Genomic DNA, 25,688 nt, shown 5'->3' on the forward strand with positions numbered 1-25,688 from the left:
TAGAGAAGAGGAAAGGAGATTTGAAGACTAAAGTATTGTTACAACAAATTGTTAGATTTCCCAGAGGAGGTACTTCACAGACCAGAGGTCAGTATGTCCCGAAAGGAAACGCTCCTTTGGGTCCTGTGAATGTTAATCAATGTGCCTATTGCCGCCAGGAAGGTCATTGGCGAGCACAGTGCCCCGTCCTTTGCCAAAGGCCAAACCATTCATTTGGGAGTATGGGTAGACGACCTAGAGGTCGCCCCAGAGCGGGGGGCCCTGATAGAGGTCAGTTCTCACAAGATCCTCAGCAACCTTTTTCACGGGAAAATCCGATTTCGAGTTTGGACACGAGAAACATATTTGATCACCCTTCTGCTGCCTACCTTTCTGAAGAGCTTCCTTCCGATGACATTTTATTTCGTTAGGACTGCCCGAAGCAGGGTTTGGAACCTTCACCTATTCCCGTTAATCAGAAAGGTCCCTACGTTGAATTGTTAGTGGGGAATAGGAAACATCAGTTTTTGATAGACACTGGAGCACAGAAGTGCTCCATTGATCATTCCCGGGTTCCAAACATTCCACTGTCAGGGCAAACAAATGTTTCTGTAGGGTTTTCTGGTATACCAATTGCTTGTCCGGTTTCTTCGCCGGTGTCTGTTTCTTTGGGTCCCTTTACAGACCATTGTCCCTTCCTTCTGACTTCGAACTGTGGAGAGAATTTGCTGGGGTTAAATTTGTTGAAGAAATTGAATGCAGTAATTCATTGTTCCTCTGACGGAGTACGACTGACGGTTTCACCACAGCAACTTCCCACTTCCCAGTTTCTGACTCGACCATTGCCTCCTGAGCTTAGCGTTGTTCCGGAATGTTTGTGGGCGGTTGACAACAATGATGTCGGGGTGCTACAGATCGAGGAGTGATTGAAGAGATTGCAGGTAGTTTATGTAACAGCCCGATTTTGCCTGTATGCAAGAAAGGCGACAATGCAATCCCATACCGTTTTATAATTGATCTACGTGCTATTAACAAAGTTGTCGCCCCACAATTTCCAATCGTGCCTGATGTAACAACGATACTAACAATTATCCCTGCTACAGCTATGCACTTTAGTGTTGTGGATCTAAAGAATGCTTTCTTTAGTATTCCTATACACAAGGAGAGTAGATATTTGTTCACGTTCACCTTGGGAGGACGTTCGTTCACATTTACTGGTGCACCTCAAGGGTATACTGAAAGTCCAAGCATTTATAGTAGAGCTTTGAAAGAGCAGCTTGATAACCTTGAATTGACACCTACTTGTACACTGTTTCAGTATGCCGATGATTTGCTTTTGGCTGCAGTTTCTGAAAGTGCTTGTAAAGAAGGCACTGTATTGTTGCTTATTCATCTGGCTGAAAACGGTCATAAAGCTTCGTTCAAAAAATGTCAATATTGTTGTCAGGAGGTCGCCTATTTAGGCTACCTCCTGTCAAAGGAGGGGAGAAGATTGACACCTGAAAGAATAAAACTCATTTCTGGCATGTCTGTTCCAAATACACAGAGGGAAGTCAGAGCCTTAATAGGTGTGGCCTCTTACTATAGGTTGTGGATCCCAAACTTTTCACTAGTGATAAAACCGATGTTGGCTTTGACAAAGAAGGGCATTTCTCTGCCGCTGCCATGGAAATCGGAACATGAACGATCATTTGAGCTTCTCAAAACCGCGTTATGCTCTGCACCGGTTCTGGGTACTCCAAATTATGACAAGGCCTTTGTGTTGTTTGTGCATGAATGTGATGGATGTGCTTTGGCTGTATTAACGCAGGAACATGGAGGGAAGTATAGGCCGTGCGGCTACTACTCTTCCGCCCTTGATCCTGTCGCATGCGCTTTGCCAACATGTTTGCGAGCTGTTGCTGCTGCTGCCGCGTCTGTAAAACAGAGTGAGGGAATGGTCCTAGGCCATGATTTAATTTTGATGGTACCTCACTCTGTAGATGTTCTATTGAATAAAACCCAAACGCAACACCTCACCTCTGCAAGACTGACGAGGTATGAATTAATTCTGTTTGACCCTCACATTCAAATTAAGAGGTGTTGTGTTCTTAATCTGGCTGACCTCCTACCTTTCCCGCAAAATACTGTTTGCGGTGACGAAGAATTACATGACTGCCTGTATACCACTGAACAGGAAACGAAGGGCAGGATAGACCTTATAGATACTCCTTTGGGCAATGCAGAAGGGGAGCTGTTTTGTGATGGCTCCTGCTTCAAACTCCCCGATGGTACATCTACAGCTGCCTACGCAGTTACTACATTGAGTACGGTTGTTGAAACTAAGAGAATTCCGCATAAACTCTGCGCAGGCCGCAGAGATTATAGCATTGACCCGAGCTTGTGAACTCTCCGAAGGGCATATAGTAAACATATATACTGATAGCCAGTACGCCTTTGGGGTGGCTCACAACTTCGGGAGCCTCTGGTCAGAAAGAGGGTTCCTAACCTCACATGGGACCAAGATTCAGCATGGTCCCCTGATAGTGCAAATGCTCTCGGCACTCTCACTCCCTAGTCAGTTAGCGATCATGAAATGTGCAGCACATCGGAAGGTCATAGATGATGTGGGAAAAGGGAACGCTTTTGCTGACCAAATAGCCAGGCAAACGGCCACAGACCTTAGTGCAGACATGTATGCTCTAAGGGAAACAAAGGATGCCTATGTAATGGATGAGGGTATCGGGTCTGTGCGAGATATCCAAACTGATGCCACAATAGAAGAGTCTAAAAAGTGGGCCGAAGGAATGGGGAAACTAGATGACGATGGGTGTTGGGTGGATACATCTGAAGGGAAATGGTTGCTCCCTGATTCATATGTGCTGGAAATGGTTACGATGGCAGACGGTCCTACGCATGTGTGTGCTCAGCAGATCACGAAAATGTTAGAACAAGTCTGGGTGAATGATAAAATTTTGAAGATTGCACAGCGACATGTTCAGAATTGTATGATTTGATTACAGCACAATGTGGGGAAGGGGACAGTAACTCCAAGTGGTAGTTTTGGGCAACCTTCTGTCCCCTTCGAGGTCATCCACTTTGATTTTATTGAGATGGAACGGTGTAACAATCTAAAATTTGTTCTTGTGATTATTTGTGCTTTTAGTAAATGGGTCGAGGCTTTCCCCATTAAGGATGCTACTGCTAGGACCACTGCAAAGACTATGGTAAAATAATTTTTTCCACGATTTGGGCTTCCAAGGGTAATTTGGTCGGACAACGGTCCCCATTTTGTTGCAGCAGTAATTTTGCAGATATGCACAGCGTTACACATTGAAAAACGATTTCACTTAGCTAGGCATCCCAAAAGTGCTGGGTTGGTAGAGAGACATAACGGTATCCTAAAGAATAAGCTTGCCAAAACATGTGCCGGCACCAAACTGAAATGGCCAGATGCCTTACCTATTGTATTGTTAGCCATGCGTACCACCCCTCAAACTAAGATTGGGCTCTCTCCATTTGAGGTAGTGATGGGGAGACCTGCTAACATTTGGGGCCTTACGAAGCCCAAAACCTTAGGGAGGTTGAGAATGTATTGCTTGTAGACTACTGTAACCAATTGACTAAAATTCTGTATCTCATTTGTCATCAGGTCCAATCAGCTTTACCTGTACGGTTTACGGGCCCAGGACACGATATTCACCCTGGAAGTTGGGTCCTAGTGAAGGCCTATTAAAGGTCTTCCTGTCTCGCGCCTTGCTGGAGGGGACCCTACCAGGTGCTGTTGGTCACCCAAACAGCAGTGCGGGTGGCTGGAAAGAAGCATTGGATCCACGCGACGCATGTCAAGAAACTTCCTCACCCGACGCCACACGTTACAGAAGAAGCAGACCCCCTCGCTGAGGCTACAATCTCTGATCCTGGAGTAGCAAACAGTGCTGTGAGTGTGACGGAGAATTTCTCTGAGCCCGAGGAGCTTGGGGAACAGTCCATTTCATCTCCGCACTCTTTGAAAAGGTCACTTCCGGAAAACACTGTTTCAAGTTCTGCGACTTCCGTCGCCTCCGATACGTTGCTTCCCTCAGGAAGTGACGTTACCTTATTTCCGGATCAAACAATACTAGGTACCACCAGGTACGACCTTCGACGAAGAAAATAGAACTACGGCACAGGGTTTTTTCTGTGCATCTGGAAAGAAGAAGTGATTGAAAGTTTTCTCTTATAAAAGAAAGTTCCTTTTGAACAAAAGGAAAAAAGGGATTCTGCTGGCTAGGGCTGGGGAAGGACTAAGAAGTCACGCGACCGTAGTGTCGCCAGCAACGAACATTGGGGTTGTCGATTGAGAAACTACGATGCCTGCCACATAAACTGCTGCTGCTCGCATTGGACTTGTAAATAAGGGGGGGACCAACTCTGACAACGAACAATGTGCCTGAGCCCCGAAAACGTATTGCTGTGTTGTGTTAATAGTAATAGGAATTTGTATAATTACCGCTGTGAGACTTTGGTACTTTGAAGAAATTTACCCTCTAAAACCTTTACTGCCAATTGAAATTGTACCTACTGCTTTGACTCCCTCTGTACACCTTCATACTTTGTCACCTAGAGACTCCCAGCATAGGCGAACGTGTCATAATAACACTTTAATGATAATAATGAATTCAACACATGCCATTTTTAATAAGAGTAATTGCTGGATTTGCACCCATTTACCGCAACATGGGAACAAGGGGCTAGGATGGTATATTCACACTTTACCTTTAACGACTGCTTGCTATGCCTCTCTTAGAGCACTATTCTTTGGCCGCTGGAATGATAGCATCTCAGGGAACTTTGATGGAACTAATTTAAATGATTTTGAGAAACGTGAATTGACTCCCCTGGGATGCTCGCTTTTTGCAAATAGAAGTAAACCTATTTATTTTTAAATGTTTTTATTGGCATTTGTAAATGTACATACATAAGAAGGGAGTATCTGTTGAGCAACTTCTTTGGGTCATGTCGTCTGATGCATACGTTGTGTGCCAACTAGTCTTATAAAAATGCAACAACAAATAAACAAACCAACAATACAACAACGTTGACTGTCCCACCGTGTCTTAAGGCCTTGTATTCCTCGTTTCTAGGTTAGGGGCATAGGTCTGGAGCTAGTTCTCTGTATTTGTCCACTCAGGATGGGAACAAAGTTGGGTGGTTAGGTTTGATGGGCCGTTCTTTGCTGGCTGTTGTCTTCTGGGGTTCGGGGGGCGTACAGGCTCAAGGAGGTTTATAGGTTGTTGAAAAGATCATGTTTCTCAGGAGGGCCCTCCAAGCCTCTAACGTGTTGTTCACGTCATCGCCTCCCCGTCTGTTCCCCTCCTCCCAGGCACTGGTCTCAGCCGTGGTCCACCTCTCCATCTCTTTGATCCAGGGCTCATACCTGGGGCCTGCTGGGGATTTCCAGGCCATGGCAATTGTCCTCTTGATTAGCACGCAGGCCATATCCATAATCTTTGCTAGGTGCTTGATTTTAGTTAATCTTGGGTAAGTGCCCAGTAGGCACTCCTTGGATGTCCATTCGTATGTCTCTAGGCCAGCGTTCCTGCAGGTTTGTTCGGCGGCCTGCCAAAGTTTCTGAGTTTTGGGGCAGGTCCAGAACATGTGGATCATGTCTGCCAGGTCTGAGGAGCACCAGGGACATTTTGGGTCGGCTGTGTTGTTGAACGTGGATATCCTGTGCGGGGTCATATATGTTCTGTAGAGTGTGTTCAGCTGGATCAGTCTAAACCTGGCATTCCTAGATACCTCCTTTGGGTATATCAGGGCTCTTGACCACTCGGTCTCCGTGATTTCGGTTCCCAGGTCTGTCTCCCATTTTTCTTTCAGCCTTGTGCTCTTTGGGTTGGATCTGTTGTTTATTTGGGTGTACAACCTGGATGTCGGTCTCCATCCGTCGCTGAGTTCGTATATTTCCCTCAGGAGGGGATGTGTCTCTGGCTCCTCGGGCCATTCGGCCCAGTTCTCTTTGGCTGCATGTTTCACTCTTTGGTACCAGAGGAAATGGCCTGGTGGAAGTCCATCCCTTTCTTGGAGTGAATCGAAGTCCCTGAAGAGTCCCTCGTGGAACATGTCCCCCCATGTGTAAAGGCCGTAACTCTCCCATCTCCTCATCGTTGCTAGGTCACTGGAGGTTTTACAGGTGTCGGCCAGCATGGGAATGTCGGGTGTGTATGTGTGTTGTAGTCCGACTATGGACCTCACCCTGCTCCATACCTGTCTCCCCACCTCCAGTATCATGGGTGGGTTGGATGGCCCTGCTCGAGTGTTCCAAATTAGCTCTTTGGGATGTAGCGGTGAGGAGAATTGGGATATCACATTTAGCTCTGCTGTGGGTTCATCCGATAGCCATTTTGCTAGGAGTGTCGATTGAGCCGCCAAGAAGTACCTTTGGAAATCGGGGAGTTGGATACCACCTTCGGCGTAGGCGAGTGTGAGGACGTTTAGAGTGAGTCTGTGCCTGGCTCGTCCCCAAAGAAAGTCTCTCATCATGGATTCTAGCTTCTTGAAGAAAGGTGGGGGGATGTAGTATATCACGTTGATGAAGTAGTAGAGGAACCTGGGGAGAATTATCATTTTGGATATTGCAGCTCTGCCCATCATGGAGAGCGGGAGCTTCGACCAGAATTGCATGGATCTACGCACGCCACTCCTTGCCGCCTCGGTGTTGTACTTGTGAGTGGATATTGGTGTGTGTGTGATGTCCAGGCCTAGGTATCGAAAGGTGTCCACCTGCCAACGGATCCCGATCTCTGGAAGCTCTTCCACAGGTTTATCCTTTAGCCTTGCAAGTGGGAACGAGCATGACTTCTGTCTACTGAATCTGATCCCCGAATATTTCGCGAAGTTGTCCAAAACATTCAGTACAATTGGGGCGTTTTCGAGGGGGTCGCGCAGGTATAGAAGGACGTCATCCGCGTATAGGGAGATAATGTTGTCAAACCCACCAATGCTGATGCCAGCGTCGAAGATCTGTTTCCTAAAGTATATTGCCACTGGTTCCAGTCCTAGGATATACAGCATTGGTGAGAGCGGGCATCCCTGCCTGGTGCCCCTCTGGATAGGCCAGGCCCTTGATACCATAGCACCTGTTTTTACTCTTGCTACTGGGTCGGTGTAGAGGACCTTGATCCAGCGGATGAAGTGCTCTCCGAGTCCAAATTCCCTCAGGGTCTCTATCTGCCATTCCCAATAAATAGAATCGAAGGCTTTTATGGCATCCAGTGAGAGTACTGCTAGGTCCTCCTCGCTTTCGGTCGTGTGTGCTATTATGTGTTGGAGCCTCCTGAGGTTGGCAGTGGTGTTTCGTCCAGGAATAAAGCCATTCTGGTCCTCGTGCACCAGAGATCCGATCACCCTCGAAAGCCTCTTAGCCAATATGGTTGTTAGTATTTTGGCGTCGTAGTTTAGGAGCGCCAGTGGGCGATACGAATCACACCTGTCGGCTGGTTTGCCTGGCTTGAGCATTGGGGCGACAAGAGTTTCTCTCGTGGTATTGGGGAGAGTGCCCGACTCATATGCCTCCATGTATACTGCATGCAGTACAGGGGACAAGGTCTCCTCGTAGGCTTTGTAGAATTCTGGGATGAGGCCATCTGTTCCGGGGGACTTGCCTGTGGGTAGGGATCTGATCGCATCCGTGATATCCTCAATCGTGATGGCTTCTCCCAGTTTGTCCCGTTGTTCTTGGTTCAGTCTGGGTAGTCCTACTTCGGCCAGGGTGTCTCTTATGTCCGCCGCAGGGATCTCGTTCTTGTGGGCGTACAGGTCATTATAGAAATCCGTGAAGGTGTCGTTGATCTCTTGTTGTGTCCTGCGGGTCACATCCTTGCTGTCTTTGATCTCCTTGAGGGCTTGTCTCGGGTGTTCCTTTCTACATAACCATGCGAGTATTCTGCCCGGCTTATCTGCTTCCCTGTGGGCCTTTAGGGTGCGGACAGAAAAGTCGAACTTTGAGAGTCTCTCCCATGCCGCCCTGCAGTCTTCCCTGATCGGTTTCAATTCCGATTCCTTTTCGGTAGTCAGTGGACCATCCCTTTCGAGTTGTTTGATTTTCTCCTCCACTGCTTCTAGTTCCCTGCGTAGTTGTCTCCTGATCCCGCCAGCTTCGGCGATTATCTCTCCCCTTGTCACCACTTTCATCGCCTCCCAGAGTGTGCTCCACTTCTCGACTGAGCCCTTGTTTATCAGTAAGTATTCTTCTAGCTTTTCTCCTAAGGTGTCCTTGAACGCTGGGTCGGTCAGGGCATCTACTGGCATGCGCCACATCGGGATGGGTGGGCGAGGGCCCTTGAAGCAGAGCTGTAGCAGTAGAGGGGAGTGGTCCGATATTGATCTGCCCATGTATTCTACCAATTCTACTTGTGGGGTTAGCTCATTGGCGATGAAGAAATAGTCTAGCCTGGTGTGGAGGTTATGGGGAGCGGAATAGAATGAATATGATCTGTCGTAGGGGTGGAGGTCCCTCCAAATATCTGTTAAGTGTAGGTCTTCCACCATCTTGGAGAGGGGCCCTGGGGAAGGGCTGTTGGGTATGCGTGGGGTCACTGATCTGTCTAGTTCAGCATTCATAACGGAGTTGAAGTCCCCCCCCCCATATGAACGTGTATTCTCTGTAGTGCAGCAATCTGGCGTATAGTTCCTTGATGTGAGAGGGTATGCTGTGGTGAGGAAAGTACGAGTTTACTATGCATCGAGGGGAGTTCTCAAGCATGCCCCACACTATTACATACCTTCCTTCTTTGTCCAGTTCAACCCCCATTTGTTGAAACGGTATTTCCGGACTCATCCACGTGTAGACTCCTCTTGCATATTTTGAGAAGGATGAGCCGTTGCCCTGGCCCCCCCAGTAGTTCACCATCTTGTCTGTGGCCTCCTTGGTTAGGTGCGTTTCTTGAAGAAGAGCCAGTGATATTCTTTTCCTCTTCAGGTATGAATATATTCGGTTTCTCCGTATGTATGTTCCCATCCCTCTAACGTTCCATGTGATTAACTTGAATTTTGCTGCCATTGCGTGAGTGGATTCTTCATTGTGGAGCGCGCCTCCCCTTCCTTCTTTGTCGAATGTGTTGCATCGTGAGATGCATGTTGCTTCGCTTGTGTGGGTTGGGTAGGACTAGCCCCTGGTTCGGGGTCCAGACCAGGCCAGTCATTGTTCATCTGAGGTAGGACAGTCGTGACGATAACAACTTGAAAACAGTAACTGTAACTGACGCGCCCAGCTTCTGTCACCAGAGTGCAGTGCTCGGGGGCTCTCGCGCTGTCTGACCTAATCCGGGTCTCGGGCGCGAGTGGGTGCGTGCAGGCAACTGGCCTGCACTGGTCTTCAGTGGGTGCGCGGTCTGTGTCCATGGGCGAGAGGTCAGGCAAGCCCCGCAGTCGTTCAGCATTCTCACTTGGTAGTTTTGCTTCAGTGGTAGTGTAACTTCGTTCTGGTTTAGGGTGCGATGCAAGGGGCTTGGGTGCCCCGGCCGTGGTAGTAAGCGGTCAACCCTGGTTGCTTTCTTTGTGTTTCTCAGGTGTGGATTCTGTGGGAACCTCAGCCAGGTTGTTGTGTTCCATCCACATGGTGGCTGCCTCTGGTGATTCTAAGAATATCGCACGCCCTTTATGGATTACTTTTAGTCGAGAGGGGTATAGGAGCATGTATTTCAGGTCTAGTTTCCTCAGCCTGGCCTTGATCGGAACAAAGGAATTCCTTGCTCTCTGTACCGATTGTGTATAGTCAGGATATATGGTGATCTTTGAATTGCCCCGCTCTATTTCTCCTCCGTCTCTTGAAAATTTCAAAATCACCTCACGATCGCGGAAGTTGAGAACCTTAGCGATGATGGGGCGGGGATAGGATCCGGGGGGAGGCCTCTTCTGAAGTGATCTGTGGGCTCTCTCTATGGCGAAACCCTGTGAGAGGTTCGATGCCCCTATTTCCTGCTGTATTAGGGATTCTACTTAGGCTGTTGGGTCCATGTTCTCTGTCCCCTCCGGTATGCCCAGGATCCTGATATTATTTCGTCTGGCCCGCCCTTCTGCTTCCTCGGACCTCGCCTCCAGGAAGCTCACTTTGCGTTTTAAGTCTGCGACCTTTTTCTGCAGCGACGATGTCCCGTCTGAAATGTCTTTCTGGGAAGATTCAATGATGGTTATGCGCTCCGTTAAGTTGCGGGCGTCTTGCCTTATGAGTTGGATGTCAGCCTTAACCTCCCCTATTTTCGTGTCGATGAATGTTCTCAGGGCTGCGATCGCCTCAAGCAGTTGGTTATGCCTGGCCTCCTCTTCTGGGCCGTCGTGATTTGTTGGGTTCTTCGGGGTGGATTGGGCAGTGGGGTGAGGCTTGGGTGTCATGAAGGGGTCTAGGGTAGCGTTCTTGGCTTTGTTCCTGGCAGCGGCCATCTCTCTTTGGCTTGGTCTCAGCTAGTGGTGCAGCGTGTCTGTAGTTCCCCTTGAGGGAAATATCCTGTGTGGGCTCTCAGAGGCTGTCTCAGCCCAGTGTACAACTGTGTGGTTCCGCCGCTCACCTTGATGTTCTGGACCTCAGGGAGTGGCAGTGTCTCTAGGGACCATGGGGTGTTCTATGGTGTGGAAGGGCCTCTGAGGGGGCCCATGAGATGGCACCGTTTAAGTGGTATGGTATGCGGCTGGAGCGGTGGGGGAGGCTTCCCCAGCGCAAATCAACAGAGTTCGGTTGATTAATTCGTCCACTGTGAAGTAGCCGTAGTCTCACTTGGTAGGCGAGGGAGGTTGGGTCGCCGGTCCCAGGGGGGGATTTTCCGTGCGCGCCGCGGGTGGGCTACAATGTTCTGGCGCTGTAGGGTCGTGGGGCCGGGTGGTTGGGTGATGACCCGGCCCCCATCGGTGAGGCAGGGTCCGCTTCGGGGAGTAGGTGCCCGGCCCCCCTATGTCGAGGTGGCCGTCCGGGAATCCGGAATTATGTTGTTATGGGTTGGGGAGCCAGGCAGCAGCCCCCCGATGTTGGGGTGTCTGTCGGGTGGTGGGGCGAGCGGCCCCGGCGGGGTCCGTCAGCGCACCTCCCCGGAACGGAGTGCCGCCCCCCTCCAGCGGGCACACCGGGCTCGGTGATCGGTGGGAACACTCACCAGACGGGCCGGCGGGGCGTGGCTCCTCCAGCGCGGGTCGGCGCTGCTCCCCGTCGTGCAGCTCCTCTGAAATGGACCTCAGGCGCCACCGGTTCTGGCGCCTCCGCGCGCCCCCGTCGCGCAGTGATCCTGCGTGGTGTTGGCCCTCGGGGCTCAGGCCGTGGGGGGAGGGGGCACCACCAGTCCTTGGTGGGGTTTTAGCAGGCTCTGGCTGTCGGGCCGTGGGTTCGCCCCGTGCCCCCAGGGAGTGACATCAGCAGGGGGGCACTGGTGAGCAGCCCGGGTCCGCCTGGGTCTGTGTTCGCTGGTCCCCGGCCCTGATGTGCGCGGCGGGTCCGTCAGCGTGAGGCGGCCGCCATCTTGTGCGCCTCGCACGGGGAGGAGGGGGAGCCGGGCCGAGTCGCTGCAGAGGCTTCTCGGGCTCCGATTTTCGTCGGAGTAAGGCGGAAAGCAGAGTTCTTCGCCTCGATCGTTGGTGGGTCCCTGTGTCTGTGGTGTCTGTGGGCCGAGGCACCCAGCAGAGGATCTGACTGCCGTGGGTTAACCGGAGCTCAGGGAGCCTGCGTCCTCACTCCTCGGACATCAGGCCACGCCCCCCAAATAGAAGTAAACCTAATGTTGCTTCTATTAGGCCATCTGATAAACTATCTCTTCCTTTTCAAACTCTAATTTCCTTTAAAATGGCTCCGATAGGCAATAAGGACGCTGTGCCTCCTGCCTACTCTATTAATCATAGCCCAGATTCGGTCCCCTTTTGTGTACAAAGAAATGGCACTCGGCCAATGGGAGATTTTGAAGGTTGTGTGAACATTGTAAATTTGACCGGGGAGAACAGGCCTCTGTATGTAGGGGGGCCTGTCTATTTCGTTTGTGGTAATTTAGCATTTCCCTGGTTGCCCAAGGATTGGCAGGGAACCTGTTATTTAGGAATTCTGTTACCTGGGGTATTCATAGCTAGTACATTGGAAGTCTCTAAGGCTCGCCCACGGCGGGACGAGAACGGAGATACCCCTGGGCAAGTATTGGGAGATATAGCGAAATCAGTTGTGCCATTTTGGGGACAGATAGCAAATTCTGAAAACATTAGGGGACTAGCAAGGGTACTGGAGAGAACCATCAATCGGACCACGGATATACTCTACAATATGACACTAGAACAAAAAGCAATAAGATTGGCAGCGCTCCAAAATCAGATGGCATTAGATGTCATCCTGGCAGAACGTGGTGGAGTATGCAAATTAGTGGGGTTCGCTTGGTGTCTTTTCGTACCAGATTCCTCACCGACAATTTTCAAAGCAATACAGAACTTGCACATGCTTAGTTCTGAAGTGCATGTTCCTGTGGGAGATTGGAATATTAGCGCTTGGTTCTTGGATTCTCTACGATCCTGGGGTTGGAAGGTGCTTTCCGTTATACTGGTTATTTTGGGAATACTGCTATTCCTTTGTTGCTGTTTTCAATGTCTACCTAGTATATGTGCAATGCTAGGGGGATGTTGTGCTCAGGCAGTGAGCGCAATAGGGCACAAAATGTATGCCCCAGATACAGCATCTAAAGAGTTTGTGTTACAAGAGGTTCTGATGAACGACCTAATGGCTATAGACATTACAGACAATGATTCAGGATGTATTGATGACAATGCATGGAGCTATTTACAGAGGTATTAGAAATGATATTAGCACTTGACATAGGCCAAAAGGAGGGTTTGTCGGAATTGAAACAATATTATGCCTCCTATCGCAACAATTGTATGTGTATTGGCCTACGCCAAGTTGTCTAAACATCATATGCGAACAAACTCCACGGCAAGGTCTTCACCTAAGTAATGCAAGTCGCCATCTTGGATTAAGCCGCCATTTTAGGTTCTTTATATGGAAGTCACCCTGAACATCAAAATGGAGGCCAAGTGACATTCTGAGTAAGATTCTGGCCGTTGTGACCTCCGTACACATGAATAATGAATATGCCTGCAGGCCACTTGTCGGGGTCGCGAACTGAGACCTTGTCCTACCGTTGACCTATGTTTAAATGTACAACTATATCAGCGAAACTAATCAAAATGCATATATCATAGGATTGGCCTGGCAAAGAACCATAGGCCCGGCTCATAGAATGGTTAACCCGCGAGAGGGTTGGCCAAGGGCTGGACAAATTGTATAAAAGACCCAGGTATTTCAATGTGCTCTCTCTCTCACTAACGCATCGAACCTTCATTGAAGTTTGTTATGTTACTCTGAGAGCCGAATAGCTATCCATTTGTCAATTGACTTGGTAACTGTTGTAGCTTTTAAATAAAGCACTTGTATGTTCTTTGTAACCTGTGTTGGTGTGTTTCCTTTTGGGCTTCTCGGCCTCATATTATTTTTCTGTTTCCATACAGTGTGTCTCTCCCCCCCCCCCCACCCTCTGTTCATGCCCCGTGTGTCTCTAGCCCTCCCACCCCCCGCTCATGCCCCGTGTGTCTCTAGCCCTCCCGCCCACCCCCCGCTCATGCCCTGTGTGTCTCTCTCCCTCCCGCAAACCCCCCGCTCATGCCCCGTGTGTCTCTCTCCCTCTCCCCACCCCCCGCTCATGCCTCGTGTGTCTCTCTCCCTCCCCCCACCCCCTGCTCATGCCCCGTGTGTCTCTAGCCCTCCCACCCCCCGCTCATGCCCCGTGTGTCTCTATCCCTCCCCCCACCCCTGCTCATGCCCCGTGTGTCTCTCCCCTCCCCCCCAGCCCCCGCTCATGCCCCGTGTGTCTCTCACCTCCCCCCCACCCCCCACTCATGCCCCGTGTGTCTCTCCCCTCCCACCCACCCCCCACTCATGCCCCGTGTGTCTCTCCCCTCCCACCCACCCCCTGCTCATGCCCCGTGTGTCTCTCCCCTCCCACCCACCCCCTGCTCAAGCCCCGTGTGTCTCGCCCCTCCCACCCACCCCCTGCTCATGCCCGGTGTGTCTCTCCCCTCCGACCCACCCCCCCGCTCATGCCCTGTGTGTCTCTATACCTCCTACCCACCCCCCGTGTGTCTCTAACCCCCACCCCCTGCTCATGCCCCGTGTGTCTCTATCCCTCCCACCACCCCCCGCTCATGCCCCGTGTGTCTCTATCCCTCCCACCCACCCCCGCTCATGCCCCATGTGTCTCTATCCCTCCCACCCACCCCCCGCTCATGGCCCTATCCCTCCCACCCACCCCCCGCTCATGCCCCGTGTGTCTCTATCCCTCCCACCCACCCCCCGCTCATGCCCTGTGTGTCTCTATCCCTCCCACCCACCCCCCGCTCATGCCCCGTGTGTCTCTATCCCTCCCACCCACCCCCGCTCATGCCCCGTGTGTCTCTCCCCCCACACCCTCTGCTCATGCCCCGTGTGTCTCTCCCCTCCCCCTCACCCCCCGCTCATGCCCCGTGTGTCTCTCCCCTCCCCCCCACCCCCTGCTCATGCTCCGTGTGTCTCTATCACTCCCACCCACCCCCCGGTCACACCTCTTGTGTCTCTATCCCTCCCACCCACCCCCCGCTCATTCCCCGTGTGTCTCTATCCCTCCCACCCACCCCCTGCTCATGCCCTGTGTGTCTCTATCCCTCCCACCCACCGCTCATGCCCTGTGTGTCTGTATCCCTCCCCCCACCCCCCACTCATGCCCTGTGTGTCTATATCTCTCCCACCCACCCCCGCTCATGCCCCGTGTGTCTATCCCTCCCACCCACCCCCCGCTCACGCCCCGTGTGTCTATCCCTCCCACCCACCCCCCGCTCATGCCCCGTGTGTCTCTATCGATCCCACCCGCCCCCCGCGCATGCCCCGTGTGTCTGAATCCCTCCCCCCACCCCCCGCTCATGCCCCGTGTGTCTATCGCTCCCACCCACCCCCCGCTCATGCCCCGTGTGTCTATCCCTCCCACCCACCCCCACTCATGCCCCGTGTGTCTCTTCCCTTCCCCCCACCGCCCGCTCATGCCCCGTGTGTCTCTATCCCTCACGACCACCCCTGCTCATGCCCCGTGTGTCTCTATCCCTCCCACCCACCCCCCGCTCATGGCCCTATCCCTCCCTCCCACCCCCCGCTCATGCCCCTATCCCTCCCATCCACTCCCCGCTCATGCCCCGTGTGTCTCTATCCCTCCCACCCACCCCCCGCTCATGCCCTGTGTGTCTCTATCCCTCCCACCCACCCCCTGCTCATGCCCCATGTGTCTCTATAACTCCCACCCACCCCCCGATCATGCCCGGTGTGTCTCTCCCCTCCTCCCCACCCCCTGCTCATGCTCCGTGCATCTCTATCACTCCCACCCACCCCCCGCTCATGCCCTGTGTGTCTCTATCCCTCCCACCCACCCCCCGTGTGTCTCTCCCCTCCCCCCACCCCCTGCTCATGCCCCGTGTGTCTCTATCCCTCACCCCCCGCTCATGCCCCGTGTTTCTCTATCCCTCCCACCCACCCCCCGCTCATGCCCCATGTGTCTCTATCCCTCCCACCCACCCCCTGCTCATGGCCCTATCCCTCACACCCACCCCCCGCTCATGCCTCTATCCCTCCCACCCACCCCCCGCTCATGCCCCGTGTGTCTCTATCCCTCCCACCCACCCCCCGCTCATGCCCCGTGTGTCTCTCCCCCCACCCCCTGCTCATGCCCCGTATGTCTCTCCCCTCCCCCTCACCCCCCACTCATGCCCCGTGTGTCTCTCCCCCCCACCCCCCGCTCATGCCCTGTGTGTCTCTCTCTCTCCCGCCCACCCCCCGCTCATGCCCCGTGTGTCTCTCTCCCTCTCCCCACCCCCCGCTCATGCCTCGTGTGTCTCTCTCCCTCCCCCCACCCCCCACTCATGCCCCGTGTGTCTCTAGCCCTCCCACCCCCCCTCTCATGCTCCGTGTGTCTCTAGTCCTCCCACCTACCCCCCGCTCATGCCCCGTGTGTCTCTATCCCTCCCCTCACCCCCTGCTCATGCCCCATGTGTCTCTCCCCTCCCCCCCAGCCCCCGCTCATGCCGCGTGTGTCTCTCCCCTCCCCCCCACCCCCCACTCATGCCCCGTGTGTCTCTCACCTCCCACCCACCCCCTGCTCATGCCCCGTGTGTCTCTCCCCTCCCACCCACCCCCTGCTCAAGCCCCGTGTGTCTCTCCCTTCCCACCAACCCCCTGTTCATGCCCCGTGTGTCTCTATCCTCCCACCCACCCCCTGCTCATGCCCTGTGTGTCTCTCCCCTCCCACCCACCCCCCGCTCATGCCCTGTGTGTCGCTATCCCTCCCACCCACCCCCCGTGTGCCTCTCCCCTCCCCCCCACCCCCTGCTCATGCCCCGTGTGTCTCTATCCCTCCCACCCACCCCCCGCTCATGCCCCATGTGTCTCTATCCCTCCCACCCAACCCCTGCTCATGGCCCTATCCCTCACACCCACCCCCCGCTCATGCCTCTATCCCTCCCACCCACCCCCCGCTCATGCCCCGTGTGTCTCTCCCCTCCCCCTCACCCCCCGCTCATGCCCCGTGTGTCTCTCCCCTCCCCCCCACCCCCTGCTCATGCTCCGTGTGTCTCTATCACTCCCACCCACCCCCCGGTCACACCTCGTGTATCTCTATCCCTCCCACCCACCCCCCACTCATTCCCCGTGTGTCTCTATCCCTCCCACCCACCCCCTGCTCATGCCCTGTGTGTCTCTATCCCTCCCACCCACCGCTCATGCCCTGTGTGTCTGTATCCCTCCCCCCACCCCCCACTCATGCCCTGTGTGTCTATCCCTCCCACCCACCCCCGCTCATGCCCCGTGTGTCTATCCCTCCCACCCACCCCCCGCTCACGCCCCGTGTGTCTATCCCTCCCACCCACCCCCCGCTCATGCCCCGTGTGTCTCTATCGATCCCACCCGCCCCCCGCGCATGCCCCGTGTGTCTGAATCCCTCCCCCCACCCCCCGCTCATGCCCCGTGTGTCTATCGCTCCCACCCACCCCCGCTCATGCCCCGTGTGTCTATCCCTCCCACCCACCCCCACTCATGCCCCGTGTGTCTCTTCCCTTCCCCCCACCGCCCGCTCATGCCCCGTGTGTCTCTATCCCTCACAACCACCCCTGCTCATGCCCCGTGTGTCTCTATCCCTCCCACCCACCCCCCGCTCATGGCCCTATCCCTCCCTCCCACCCCCCGCTCATGCCCCTATCCCTCCCATCCACTCCCCGCTCATGCCCCGTGTGTCTCTATCCCTCCCACCCACCCCCCGCTCATGCCCTGTGTGTCTCTATCCCTCCCACCCACCCCCTGCTCATGCCCCATGTGTCTCTATAACTCCCACCCACCCCCCGATCATGCCCGGTGTGTCTCTCCCCTCCTCCCCACCCCTTGCTCATGCCCCGTGCATCTCTATCACTCCCACCCACCCCCCGCTCATGCCCTGTGTGTCTCTATCCCTCCCACCCACCCCCCGTGTGTCTCTCCCCTCCCCCCCACCCCCTGCTCATGCCCCGTGTGTCTCTATCCCTCACCCCCACCCCCCGCTCATGCCCCATGTGTCTCTATCCCTCCCACCCACCCCCCGCTCATGGCCCTATCCCTCACACCCACCCCCCGCTCATGCCTCTATCCCTCCCACCCACCCCCCGCTCATGCCCCGTGTGTCTCTATCCCTCCCACCCACCCCCCGCTCATGCCCCGTGTGTCTCTCCCCCCACCCCCTGCTCATGCCCCGTATGTCTCTCCCCTCCCCCTCACCCCCCACTCATGCCCCGTGTGTCTCTCCCCCCCACCCCCCGCTCATGCCCTGTGTGTCTCTCTCTCTCCCGCCCACCCCCCGCTCATGCCCCGTGTGTCTCTCTCCCTCTCCCCACCCCCCGCTCATGCCTCGTGTGTCTCTCTCCCTCCCCCCACCCCCCACTCATGCCCCGTGTGTCTCTAGCCCTCCCACCCCCCCTCTCATGCTCCGTGTGTCTCTAGTCCTCCCACCTACCCCCGCTCATGCCCCGTGTGTCTCTATCCCTCCCCTCACCCCCTGCTCATGCCCCATGTGTCTCTCCCCTCCCCCCCAGCCCCCGCTCATGCCGCGTGTGTCTCTCCCCTCCCCCCCACCCCCCACTCATGCCCCGTGTGTCTCTCACCTCCCACCCACCCCCTGCTCATGCCCCGTGTGTCTCTCCCCTCCCACCCACCCCCTGCTCAAGCCCCGTGTGTCTCTCCCTTCCCACCAACCCCCTGTTCATGCCCCGTGTGTCTCTATCCTCCCACCCACCCCCTGCTCATGCCCTGTGTGTCTCTCCCCTCCCACCCACCCCCCGCTCATGCCCTGTGTGTCGCTATCCCTTCCACCCACCCCCCGTGTGCCTCTCCCCTCCCCCCCACCCCCTGCTCATGCCCCGTGTGTCTCTATCCCTCCCACCCACCCCCCGCTCATGCCCCATGTGTCTCTATCCCTCCCACCCAACCCCCGCTCATGGCCCTATCCCTCACACCCACCCCCCGCTCATGCCTCTATCCCTCCCACCCACCCCCCGCTCATGCCCCGTGTGTCTCTATCCCTCCCACCCACCCCCCGCTCATGCCCTGTGTGTCTCTATCCCTCCCACCCACCCCCCGCTCATGCCCCGTGTGTCTCTATACCTCCCACCCACCCCCCGCTCATGCCCCGTGTGTCTCTCCCCCCCACCCACTGCTCCTGCCCTGTGTGTCTCTCCCCTCCCCCTCATCCCCTGCTCATGCCCCGTGTGTCTCTCCCCTCCCCCCACCCCCTGCTCATGCTCCGTGTGTCTCTATCCCTCCCACCCACCCCCCGATCACGCCTCGTGTGTCTCTATCCCTCCCACCCACCCCCCGCTCATTCCCCGTGTGTCTCTATCCCTCCCACCCACCCCCTGCTCATGCCCCGTGTGTCTCTATCCCTCCCACCCACCGCTCATGCCCCATGTGTCTATATCCCTCCCCCCACCCCCCACTCATGCCCTGTGTGTCTATCCCTCCCACCCACCCCCGCTCATGCCCCGTGTGTCTATCCCTCCCACCCACCCCCCGCACATGCCCCGTGTGTCTATCCCTCCCACCCACCCCCCGCTCATGCCCCGTGTGTCTCTATCGATCCCACCCGCCCCCCGCGCATGCTCCGTGTGTCTGTATCCCTCCCCCCACCCCCCGCTCAGGCCCCGTGTGTCTTTCGTTCCCACCCACCCCCCGCTCATGCCCCTTGTGTCTATCCCTCCCACCCACCCCCACTCATGCCCTGTGTGTCTCTTCCCTTCCCCCCACCCCCGCTCATGCCTCGTGTGTCTCTATCCCTCACGCCCACCCCGCTCTTGCCCCGTGTGTCTCTATCCCTCCCACCCACCCCCCGCTCATGGCCCTATCCCTCCCACCCACCCCCCGCTCATGCCCCTATCCCTCCCACCCACTCTCCGCTCATGCCCTGTGTGTCTCTATCCCTCCCACCCACCCCCTGCTCATGCCCCATGTGTCTCTATAACTCCCACCCACCCCCCGCTCATGCCCCATGTGTCTCTATAACTCCCACCCACCCCCCGCTCATGCCCCGTGTGTCTCTCCCCTCCTCCCCACCCCCTGCTCATGCCCCGTGCGTCTCTATCACTCCCACTCACCCCCCGCTCATGCCCTGTGTGTCTCTATCCCTCCCACCCACCCCCATGTCTCTCTCCCCTCCCCCCTACCCCCTGCTCATGCACCGTGTGTCTCTATCCCTCCCACCCACCCCTCGCTCATGCCCCGTGTGTCTCTATCCCTCCCACCCACCCCCCGCTCATGCCCCATGTGTCTCTATCCCTCCCAACCACCCCCCATTCATGGCCCGATCCCTCCCACCCACCCCCCGCTCATGCCCCGTGTGTCTCTCCCCCCCACCCCCTGCTCTGTGTGTCTCTATCCCTCCCACCCACCCCCCGGTCACGCCTCGTGTGTCTCTATCCCTCCCGCCCACCCCCCGCTCATGCCCCATGTGTCTATCCCTCCCACCCACCCCCACTCATGCCCTGTGTGTCTCTTCCCTTCCCCCCACCCCCCGCTCATGCCCCCTGTGTCTCTATCCCTCACGCCCACCCACGGTCATGCCCCGTGTGTCTCTATCCCTCCCACCCACCCCCCGCTCATGGCCCTATCTCTCCCACCCACCCCCCGCTCATGCCCCTATCCCTCCCACCCACTCCCCGCTCATGCCCCGTGTGTCTCTATCCCTCCCACCCACCCCCCGCTCATGCCCTGTGTGTCTCTATCCCTCCCACCCACCCCCTGCTCATGCCCCGTGTGTCTCTATAACTCCCACCCACCCCCCGCTCATGCCCCGTGTGTCTCTCCCCTCCTCCCCACCCCCTGCTCATGCTCCGTGTGTCTCTATCCCTCCCACCCACCCCCCGGTCATGCCCCGTGTGTTTCTATCCCTCCTACCCACCCCCCGCTCATGCCCCGTGTGTCTCAATCCCTCCCACCCACCCCCGCTCATGCCCCGTGTGTCTCTATCCCTCCCACTCACCCCCGCTCATGCCCCGTGTGTCTGTATCCCTCCCACCCACCACCTGCTCATGCCCCGTGTGTCTGTATCCCTCCCACCCACCCCCCGCTCATGCCCCATGTGTCTGTATCCCTCCCACCCACCGCTCATGCCCCGTGTGTCTATCCCCGCCCGCTCATGCCCCGTGTGTCTATTGCCTTCTCGCCCAACCCGCTCATGCCCCGTGTGTCTCTCCCCCTCCCCCCACCCCCCGCTCATGCCCCGTGTGTCTCCCTGCTGTTGCCCCCCACCCCCCTCTCATGCCCTGTGTCTCCCTCGTGTTCCCCCCACCCCCCGCTCATGCCCCGTGTCTCCCTGTTGTTGCCCCCGCTCATGCCCCGTGTCTCTCTCATGTTACCCCCCGCTCATGCCCCGTGTCTCTCTCATGTTACCCCCGCTCATGCCCCGTGTCTCTCCTGTTGCCCCCCACCCCCCGGTCATGCCCGTGTCTCCCTCCTGTTGCCCCCCACCCCTCGCTCATGCCCTGTGTCTCTCTTCTGTTACCCTCCACCCCCCTCTCATGCCCCGTGTCTCCCTCGTTTTCCCCCCGCTCATGCCCCGTGTCTTCCTACTGTTGTCCCCCACCCCCCCTCATGCCCCGTGTCTCTCTCCTGTTGCCCCCCACCCCCCGGTCATGACCCGTGTCTCCCATCTGTTGCCCCCCATCCCCCGGTCATGTCCCGTGTCTCCCTGCTGTTGCCCTCCCACCCCCCTCTCATGCCCCGTGTCTCTCTCCTGTTACCCCCCACCCCCCTCTCATGCCCCGTGTCGCCCTGCTGTTGCCCCCACCCCCCGCTCATGCCCTGTGTCTCCCTGCTGTTGCCCACCATCCCCCGCTCATGCCCCGTGTCTCCCCTGTTCCACCCCATCCCCGCTCATGCCGTGTCTCCCTCCTTTTCTCCCCCACCCCCCATCATGCCCCGTGTTTTCCCTGTTCACCCCACCCCACGCTCATGCCCCGTGTCTCCCCTGTTCCCCCCTACCCCCGCTCATGCCCCGTGTCTCCCTGCTGTTGTCCCCCACCCCCCTCTCATGCCCCGTGTCTCTCTCCTGTTACCCCCCACACCCCTCTCATGCCCCGTGTCTCTCTCCTGTTCCCCCCACCCCCGGTCATGCCCTGTGTCTCCCTGCTGTTGCCCCCCACCCCCACTCATGCCCCATGTCTCTCCTGTTACCCCCCACCCCCCGCTCATGCCCCGTGTCTCCCTGCTGTTGTCCCCCCACCCCCCACTCATGCCCCGTGTCTCTCTCCTATTACCCCCCACCCCCCGCTCATGCCCCCTGTCTCCCTGCTGTTGTCCCCCCACCCCCCACTCATGCCCCGTGTCAGTCTCCTGTTACCCCACCCCCTTTCATGCCCCGTGTCTCTCTCCTGTTGCCCCCCACCCCCCGGTCATGCCCCGTGTCTCTCTCCTGTTACCCCCCACCCCCCGGTCACGCCCGTGTCTCTCTCCTGTTCCCCCACCCCCTGCTCATGCCCTGTGTGTCTCTCCTGTTGCCCCCACCCCCACTCATGCCCCATGTCTCTCCTGTTACCCCCCACCCCCCGCTCATGCCCCGTGTCTCCCTGCTGTTGTCCCCCCACCCCCCACTCATGCCCCGTGTCTCTCTCCTATTACCCCCCACCCCCCGCTCATGCCCCCTGTCTCCCTGCTGTTGTCCCCCCACCCCCCACTCATGCCCCGTGTCAGTCTCCTGTTACCCCACCCCCTTTCATGCCCCGTGTCTCTCTCCTGTTGCCCCCCACCCCCCGGTCATGCCCCGTGTCTCTCTCCTGTTACCCCCCACCCCCCGGTCACGCCCGTGTCTCTCTCCTGTTCCCCCACCCCCTGCTCATGCCCTGTGTGTCTCTCCTGTTGCCCCCACCCCCCGCTCATGCCCCGTGTGTCTCTATCCCTCACGCCCACCCCCGCTCATGCCCCGTGTGTCTCTATCCCTCCCACCCACCCCCCGCTCATGGCCCTATCTCTCCCACCCACCCCCCGCTCATGCCCCTATCCCTCCCACCCACTCCCCGCTCATGCCCCGTGTGTCTCTATCCCTCCCACCCACCCCCCGCTCATGCCCTGTGTGTCTCTATCCCTCCCACCCACCCCCTGCTCATGCCCCGTGTGTCTCTATAACTCCCACCCACCCCCCGCTCATGCCCCGTGTGTCTCTCCCCTCCTCCCCACCCCCTGCTCATGCTCCGTGTGTCTCTATCCCTCCCACCCACCCCCCGGTCATGCCCCGTGTGTTTCTATCCCTCCTACCCACCCCCCGCTCATGCCCCATGTGTCTCAATCCCTCCCACCCACCCCCGCTCATGCCCCGTGTGTCTCTATCCCTCCCACTCACCCCCGCTCATGCCCCGTGTGTCTGTATCCCTCCCACCCACCACCCGCTCATGCCCCGTGTGTCTGTATCCCTCCCACCCACCCCCCGCTCATGCCCCATGTGTCTGTATCCCTCCCACCCACCGCTCATGCCCCGTGTGTCTATCCCCGCCCGCTCATGCCCCGTGTGTCTATTGCCTTCTCGCCCAACCCGCTCATGCCCCGTGTGTCTCTCCCCCTCCCCCCACCCCCCGCTCATGCCCCGTGTGTCTCCCTGCTGTTGCCCCCCACCCCCCTCTCATGCCCTGTGTCTCCCTCGTGTTCCCCCCACCCCCCGCTCATGCCCCGTGTCTCCCTGCTGTTGCCCCCGCTCATGCCCCGTGTCTCTCTCATGTTACCCCCCGCTCATGCCCCGTGTCTCTCTCATGTTACCCCCGCTCATGCCCCGTGTCTCTCCTGTTGCCCCCCACCCCCCGGTCATGCCCGTGTCTCCCTCCTGTTGCCCCCCACCCCCCGCTCATGCCCTGTGTCTCTCTTCTGTTACCCTCCACCCCCCTCTCATGCCCCGTGTCTCCCTCGTTTTCCCCCCGCTCATGCCCCGTGTCTTCCTGCTGTTGTCCCCCACCCCCCCTCATGCCCCGTGTCTCTCTCCTGTTGCCCCCCACCCCCCGGTCATGACCCGTGTCTCCCATCTGTTGCCCCCCATCCCCCGGTCATGTCCCGTGTCTCCCTGCTGTTGCCCTCCCACCCCCCTCTCATGCCCCGTGTCTCTCTCCTGTTACCCCCCACCCCCCTCTCATGCCCCGTGTCGCCCTGCTGTTGCCCCCACCCCCCGCTCATGCCCTGTGTCTCCCTGCTGTTGCCCACCATCCCCCGCTCATGCCCCGTGTCTCCCCTGTTCCACCCCATCCCCGCTCATGCCGTGTCTCCCTCCTTTTCTCCCCCACCCCCCATCATGCCCCGTGTTTTCCCTGTTCACCCCACCCCACGCTCATGCCCCGTGTCTCCCCTGTTCCCCCCTACCCCCGCTCATGCCCCGTGTCTCCCTGCTGTTGTCCCCCACCCCCCTCTCATGCCCCGTGTCTCTCTCCTGTTACCCCCCACACCCCTCTCATGCCCCGTGTCTCTCTCCTGTTCCCCCCACCCCCGGTCATGCCCTGTGTCTCCCTGCTGTTGCCCCCCACCCCCACTCATGCCCCATGTCTCTCCTGTTACCCCCCACCCCCCGCTCATGCCCCCTGTCTCCCTGCTGTTGTCCCCCCACCCCCCACTCATGCCCCGTGTCAGTCTCCTGTTACCCCACCCCCTTTCATGCCCCGTGTCTCTCTCCTGTTACCCCCCACCCCCCGGTCATGCCCCGTGTCAGTCTCCTGTTACCCCACCCCCTTTCATGCCCCGTGTCTCTCTCCTGTTGCCCCCCACCCCCCGGTCATGCCCCGTGTCTCTCTCCTGTTACCCCCCACCCCCCGGTCACGCCCGTGTCTCTCTCCTGTTCCCCCACCCCCTGCTCATGCCCTGTGTGTCTCTCCTGTTGCCCCCACCCCCGCTCATGCCCCGTGTCTCCCTGCTGTTGCCCCCCACCCCCCACTCAGGCCCCGTGTATCCCTGCTGTTGCCCCTGCTCATGCCCCGTGTCTGTCTCCTGTTACCCCCCCACCCCCTCTCATGCCCCGTATCTCTCTCCTATTACCCCCCACCCCCTTCTAATGCCCCGTGTCTCTCTCCTGTTACCCCCCACCCCCTCTCATGCCCCGTGTCTCCCTGCTGTTGCCCCCTACCCCCCGCCCATGCCCTGTGTCTCTCCCCTGTTACCCCCCACCCCCCACTCATGCCCTGTGTCTCCCTGCTGTTGCCCCCCAACCACCTCTCATGCCTCGTGTCTCCTGTTACCCCCCACCCCCTCTCATGCCCCTTGTCTCTCTCCTGATCCCCCCAACCCCCGGTCATGCCCCATGTCTCCCTGCTGTTGCCCCCGCTCATGCCCCTTGTCTCTCTCCTGTTACCCCCCAACCCCGCTCATGCCCTGTGTCTCCCTGCTGTTGCCCCCCACCCCCCTCTCATGTCCCGTGTCTCTCACCTGTTGCCCCCCACCCCCTGGTCATGACCCGTGTCTCCCTGCTGTTGCCCTCCACCCCCCAGTCATGCCCCTTGTCTCTTCCCTGTTCCCCCCACCCCCCGCTCATGCCAGGTGTCTCTCTCCTGTTGAATCCCACCCCCTGCTCATGCCCCGTGTCTCTCTCTCCTGTTACCCCCCACCACCCTCTCATGCCCCGTGTCTCTCTCCTGTTACCCCCCACCCCCCTCTCATGCCCTGCGTCTCTCTCCTGTTACCCCCACCCCCCCTCATGCCCTGTGTCTCTCTCCTGTTATGCCCCACCCCCCTCTCATGCCCCGTGTCTCTCTCCTGTTGCCCCCAACCCCCCGGTCATGCCCCGTGTCTCCCTTCTGTTGCAGCCCACCCCCGGTCATGCCCCGTGTTTCTCTGCTGTTGCCCCCACCCCCCGGTCATGCCCCGTGTCTCTCTCCTGTTACCCCCACCCCCCTCTCATGCCCTGTGTCTCCCTCGTGTTCCCCCCACCCCCCGCTCATGCCGCGTGTCTCCCTGCTGTTGCCCCCCGCTCATGCCCCATGTCTCTCTCATGTTGCCCCCCACCCCCGGTCATGACCCGTGTCTCCCTTCTGTTGCCCCCCACCCTCCGGTCATGATCCGTGTCTCCCTGCTGTTGCCCTCTCACCCCCTCTCATGCCCCGTGCCTCTCTCCTGTTACCCTCCACGCCCCTCTCATGCCCCGTGTCTCCCTGCTGTTGCCCCCATCCCCCGCTCATGC

Source organism: Ambystoma mexicanum, chromosome 3q (assembly GCF_040938575.1).
Source record: "Ambystoma mexicanum isolate Mex_15411 chromosome 3q, UKY_AmexF1_1, whole genome shotgun sequence".
Taxonomy (NCBI): domain Eukaryota; kingdom Metazoa; phylum Chordata; class Amphibia; order Caudata; family Ambystomatidae; genus Ambystoma; species Ambystoma mexicanum.